The sequence below is a fragment of the Micrasema longulum genome, unplaced genomic scaffold (genome assembly GCF_059751315.1).
Source record: "Micrasema longulum isolate JH-2025_06_02 unplaced genomic scaffold, ASM5975131v1 h1tg002714l, whole genome shotgun sequence".
Lineage (NCBI taxonomy): Eukaryota > Metazoa > Arthropoda > Insecta > Trichoptera > Brachycentridae > Micrasema > Micrasema longulum.
This window is the reverse complement of record NW_028279846.1, coordinates 31,101-37,803: the sequence shown is the minus strand read 5'-3', so window position 1 is coordinate 37,803 and position 6,703 is coordinate 31,101. Positions and strand designations below refer to the sequence as shown.

Here is a 6,703-nt window from a genome sequence, read left to right as displayed (position 1 = left end):
AGCTGTCATGCTTCGGTTTCTTATACTAAAATGTTAATATTGTATGTTTTTTATATTTGTAATATTAACAAATGACAACTGTGATGGCGAATATTTTAGAGAAGGAAGTACAGACATTTACATGGCTAATGACCTGCCTTGCTGGTTTATCTGGCCAATGTACGCGCTGTGTGGCATTCACCATTTTGCCTGTGTTTTAAAATCCAAATTTCTCCAATTATTCCATCTATAGTGTATGTGTATGTGTAAATCACTGTTTAAATCACGTCTGAAGAAACATCTCCTTTCTCTTCCTTAATCTCTCCTCCTTTCCTTTTTCCTCTTTCCGCTTTTCTCCTTTTTCCCATTGAGTAATAGTTTTGATTTAAGTTAATTTATAAACAAATACGTTTATTTCTATTTTTATATACTTTTAACTTTTTAATCTTTTTTTTTTTCTATTGAATATGTTCTGTAACTTGAATTATACAAATAAAACTTTTATTTTATTGGTTGGTTGGAAGAAATATCCATTTGGCAATAAGCCCGCCAATGTACAAATAACATTATGTACAAAAAGTTAAATAAATAAATAAAATGTGTATTTCGATAGTCAGATGGCAGAAAAGACCATGTGTAATTTTCAAAAATGTTCAGAAGAGCTAGAATACGACTCGATTTCAAGACTATAATCCACAAATTAAAATATTTTAGTGTTGCTTTCCAATAATAAATTAACATTCTCAATGTTGCTGATTTTTTTTTTCTGCGTGTATTTACTGAAATATTAATTAAAACTTTTGAAAACTAAAACAAAGACAAAAATACAGATGGTCCTGTGGCGGGTCGACAACGACGGCACGAGCCGAACATTGCCGAACGCCGACGTAGAGCGTACGAACGGGCCAAACCGGCTGAGGAGAAAACTACCGGATTCCGACCTCACCGCACGCGTCTTCGAGGCACAAAATTACCGCCAATTTAGATTTACCAACTTCATTTTATTTTGCCTAATATAGTTATTAGAATCCTTCTTTCAATGTGTTAGCTTCAGTAGTTTAGTTTCGTGAATAAATCTTTGTGTAAAACGTAAGTACCCTGTTTTACTTGCTCTCATTCTGTGCACCCACATAACTTTGTACATCACAAAATTAGGCCACCAACTAGGTGCCTACATAAAGGTGGTAACAACACGACTAAAAGTGGTGACCCCGACGCAGGGCTGGATAAACACAACACAATCCACCATATAGATACCCGTGGCAAACCCGTTATGTGTAAGACTCGTCGGCTGTCCCCAGAACTACTGAGGCAGGCGAAGCAAGAGTTCGATCACATGGTGGCTCAAGGTATTTGTAGACCCTCCAAGAGTGAGTGGGCCTCTCCATTGCATATGGTGAAGAAGAGCGATGGTACTTATCGCCCTTGTGGCGATTACCGTAGCTTAAACGCACAGACGGTACCTGATCGTTATTCCTTGCCACATATCCACGATATATGCAATGACTTATTTAACTGTAAAATTTTTTCCAAAATTGACTTACAACGAGCATATCACCAAATTCCAATTAATGAAACTGACATTAAAAAGACAGCTATAACCACACCATTCGGGTTATTTGAATTTGTAAGAATGCCATTCGGACTATCATGCGCTGCACAAACATTCCAACGTCACATCAACGAAGTCACAAGAGGTCTAGAAGGAGTACACGCATATATCGACGATATATTGATCGCTTCACCAGACGAAGAAACACATGTGGAACACTTAAAAGCTTTGTTCCAGCGACTTCAAGATCATGGAATGGTGGTAAACCCATCTAAATGCGAGTTTGCCAAGAAAACACTGTTATTTCTTGGTTATGAAATTTCGGCTGAAGGCATCGGACCCTCGCCAACAAAAGTGGAAGCCATCACGAACCTCAACAAGCCAGAAACCATTAAGCAGTTGAGAAGATTCTTGGCCATGGGAAACTTCTACCGAAGATTCATACCACGAGCAGCACACAAATTGATACGACTACACGATTACCTCAAGGGAGCAAAAAAGAATGACAACAGAAAAGTAGAGTGGAACGAAGTCACTACACACGATTTCGAAGAGGTCAAGAACTCGCTGATCAACGCCACTAAGCTTAGCTACCCAGAGGAAAGCAGCAAGATGTCAGTGTGGACAGACGCCTCAGATTACGCAATCGGAGGCGTGCTACAACAAACCACAGACGGCATCAACTACAAACCGATAAGTTTCTTCTCAAAAAAGTTGAACAAGGCTCAGTGTTCATATAGTACGTACGACAGGGAACTACTAGCCATTTTTGAGACTGTAAGGTACTTTCAACATTATCTGGAGGGCAGAGAATTCTGTATATACACGGACCATAAACCACTACAATTCGTGTTTAGAAGGAAAAGTCACGACAAAGAAAGCCCCAGACAACTCAGATATCTAGACTACATCTCACAGTTCAGCACGGACATCAAATACATAAAAGGAGAAGACAACGTCGTCGCCGATACCTTATCAAGAATCGACATGATCGAACAAGAGGCAAACATATCGTTCGAAAAGATCCATAAAGAACAAAGGCAGGACAACGAACTACTCGCACTCTTGGACGACAAGAACACTGCTCTGAACCTGATCAAAACCAACATGCAGGGACAAGAAATCGTCTTCGATCTCAACAAAGGCAACATGCGACCGTACATCCCAAAAACGCTACAGAGATCTTTCTTCAACCAAGTGCATAACCTCAACCATGCAGGAGCCGACGCCACGACCAAGACCATCAGTCAAAGAGGCGTCTGGAAAAATATGAAAGCAGACTGCGCAGCTTGGACGAAGGCCTGCATACCCTGTCAGAAGAGCAAAGTCAACAAACACACGAGGACACCGATCATCAAGATCGACATGCCGAGACAGAAATTCTGCGTGGTCCATGTCGACCTCATCGGACCTTTTCCACCATCAGAGGGACTGAGGTACTGCCTCACATGTATCGACCGATACACTCGATGGGCGGAAGTAATCCCTATCGCAGATATCCAGACCCACACAATCATCAGAGCCATCTGGGACAACTGGATTGCGAGATACGGCGTACCGGAGAAAATTATAACTGATCAGGGTAGGCAATTCATGTCTACGGACTTTAACTTGTTTTGTTCCAGATCAGGCATAGCACACTCCAACACGACGCCTTACCATCCACAAAGTAATGGCATGATCGAGCGATTTCATAGAACGCTGAAGACGGCCATTAAAGCTCACCACCCTGTTCCGTGGACAAAATCGATCAGCACCATACTACTCGGACTGAGGGCCACACTGCGCACGAATGCAGAGCACTCAGTAGCAGAGATGCTGTATGGGTGCAAACTAAAGTTACCAGCAGACATCCTGGAGCAGACGAACGACTACATTGACCCGGACTCCTACACTAGGCAACTGGTAAATTTCATGCAAAACGTCAAACCAAGGCCAGTCGAGCACCACAATAAAGGTAACGTTTTCATCCACCCGGAACTAAAGAGAGCCACACACTTGTTTCTGAGGGACGACAGAGTGTACAAACCCCTGATGCCGAACTACAAGGGGCCCTACAAGGTCATCACCAGGGCGGAAAAGACGGTAACACTGGACGTGGATGGCGAACATAAAAAGGTTTCGCTGGACAGGTGCAAGCCGGCGTTCCAGACAGCGGAAGAACGAGCCAGTCCAGCAGAAACGGAAACACCAACAGAACAACCGGCATACACAACGCGTAGCGGCAGGAGGGTGATACAGCGTCAGTTTTGAAAAACAGATTTCAAAACTTGGAAGGGGGCTGTGTGGCGGGTCGACAACGACGGCACGAGCCGAACATTGCCGAACGCCGACGTAGAGCGTACGAACGGGCCAAACCGGCTGAGGAGAAAACTACCGGATTCCGACCTCACCGCACGCGTCTTCGAGGCACAAAATTACCGCCAATTTAGATTTACCAACTTCATTTTATTTTGCCTAATATAGTTATTAGAATCCTTCTTTCAATGTGTTAGCTTCAGTAGTTTAGTTTCGTGAATAAATCTTTGTGTAAAACGTAAGTACCCTGTTTTACTTGCTCTCATTCTGTGCACCCACATAACTTTGTACATCACAAAATTAGGCCACCAACTAGGTGCCTACATAAAGGTGGTAACAACACGACTAAAGTCCCTTCTGCCATCTTGACTACCGATTTAATTGTATATACATTTTTGCTGTAACATGAAACTAATTAAATCAGTATACTCACAAACAGGTTTTGAGGGATTATTTCTTTTCCTTTCATTTAATCCTATTTTTTTAAAGCTATATATTGTCAATCTTTAATAAATAAAAAATGTTTATTTCTTTGATTCAATCGCCAGCATCTTCTCGTCCGAGTTAAACCCCGATATTTATTCTTCCCGTGTTTACACTACATGTGAAATTACCGAGATACGTCAATTTGTTAAAGGCGAGAGTGGCTTATCTCAGCATCGTAACAGGCAATAGTCTGATACGACGACTGGATACAAATTTTTCCTTGTAAAATTAATTTAGCCTTCCCCATAGAAACTCGCTTTTATCTGAACATCTCTACCGAGAAAGTGAATTAGGCCGTATATCACTTGTACTATATATTATGGTTGATAAAATACGAAAACTTATTATGTTACATCTGAATTTCTTTTTTCAATGCTCGTTGTACGAATTTCACATAATCTATATAAATAAAAGGCAATGTTCGTATGTGTGTCCCGTTGGACTAAATAACTACTGGATCGATTTACGTACGGTTTTCAGCGAAATGTAGATCTTTACCGCGAGCATACTTATGGCTATTAAATTCTTTAAAAAAAAGTTACGAGTGAAAATGTTTTTTTATCCATCACCAGAGCTGCGCTGCATTCGACGAGAATGCATGTAATAAAAAATTGGTAAGAGGTTACTTTTTAGTGTATAAAACAGTTTATTTGTAATGTTTACAAAAAAAAAATCGTTTTTTATTTATCCCAATTAGATTATTTCCTTAAATTCCTTATAATTTCTACCCGAGAGAATGGTAAAACAAGTACGAGATACCATAATTTCTACTACGAGAGAATGGTAAAACAAGTAAATATGGCAAAAATGAACGGCAACGTTAGACGAGGACGACCAAGGAAGACGTGGCATGATCAGATAAACCAAAATCTTAAGTCTGGTCATGTCAAAAGCAGACAGAACCGAAGGGCATGTATCACAAGATGTATGAATGTGGAAGAGGCTAGGAGTGTATGCCAGGATAGACGTGTGTGGCGGTCCATTCTCTCTGCCTACCCCTACGGGGAAATGGCGTGATGGTAGTAGTAGTAGTAGTAGTAGTAATTTCTACCCATTTATTTATTTTTACTGGATTTTTGGTAATATGAAAATAATATCAACTGACATTCGATACATTTGTGAAAATCACGTTCCTAAATACAGTGCATCCCTGATGGTGAGAAGAGCAAAATTATTTTTTCAAGTATCTATAAACAATAGAAATATCACTCGTATGACCAAACGTTCTTAGTACGTTTACCATTTAAAATGGCAAACTTTACGATGACAATGTCAGATTTGACATATTCACACTGGTGTTGCCATATCTCAAAACTTATGTAGCAACCCTCGTATTTAACTAAAAATACGAACAAAAACTGCAAAAGATATACCTTCGACCGAAATAGTAATTTTTCAATCTTTATATTGAAATCAAACACTGATTTGTGTTTACTAACTGTAGTCTTGTTTCAACACAATTAGAAGACTCAAATCAGTATTTTGAGTTAAACATTAAGACTATTATACATATGTGGTTCTACAAAAAAAACTCAACCCAAATAAATAAAAATACCCATATATGTGTAAAAAAATATATTAAATCACTTTTCTATAATATTGTTAAAAAATGTCAGCTATCGGATATTGGCAAATAGGAATTTTCAGGAGTATCCATTTATGGTTAGTTTTCCTTATCCTTAACGAAATGTGTTACTAACCACTTAAATCGGTGACCATCTCTCTATCTATTATACCTCTTTCTCCTGACCTCCCTACCCACCCAGACTTAGCTGGTACTTCCTCCCCTCTTGGGAGTCTTAATTCACTCATAATATCAACTCTAACAAGTCAATATGGCGTGTTTGTAACACGAGCCCAATCCCATCTGAAATATTGTACTTGCAAGTTAAGTATAAACTTACTATTATTGCCACGTACGTTATCTGTAAAAGTATTAAATAGGTGTCTTAAAAACCGTTGAGAATTCATGTTTTTTTTTGACAAGAATAATTGTAAGGTAAAATATTTTTTCAATGAAAATCCAACATATTTTACTTTCCGAATCTGTTGTGAAAATGTCCAATTGAAGATAACAAAAAATACAACTTCATCATTTAAATAAATAAGAGAGATATCAAGTCATATCCTAGTCGTATACTATATAGACTCGTGTTACATCATAACCACGCGTTAAAAAGGAAAAAGGTTTTTTTTCTGTTTCGTATAAAATCTAGATGATTTATTACGTCCGTTGTATATTTCTGTAAATAATACTATCAGGTTCAAATACCATGCAGGAAATACTACTTATAAAATATCCCTTCTCAAATGCAATGTTACCACACTTCACATCGCCCGTGCTCGTTTATTTTTTAATTTAAAGGGTTTTGCCTAAAGAAAATAGTT

General features: G+C 38.9%; 1 long non-coding RNA gene across 1 annotated transcript; it reads left to right on the top strand.

Annotated features, from left to right (window-relative positions):
• The first annotated feature begins 239 nt into the window (after positions 1-239).
• Positions 240-5,867, top strand: LOC148271703 (uncharacterized). The gene is made up of 3 exons (XR_015825037.1): positions 240-817; positions 4,181-5,063; positions 5,109-5,867. It is a non-coding gene; the product is annotated as an uncharacterized LOC148271703 (long non-coding RNA).
• Positions 5,868-6,703: the final 836 nt, after the last annotated feature.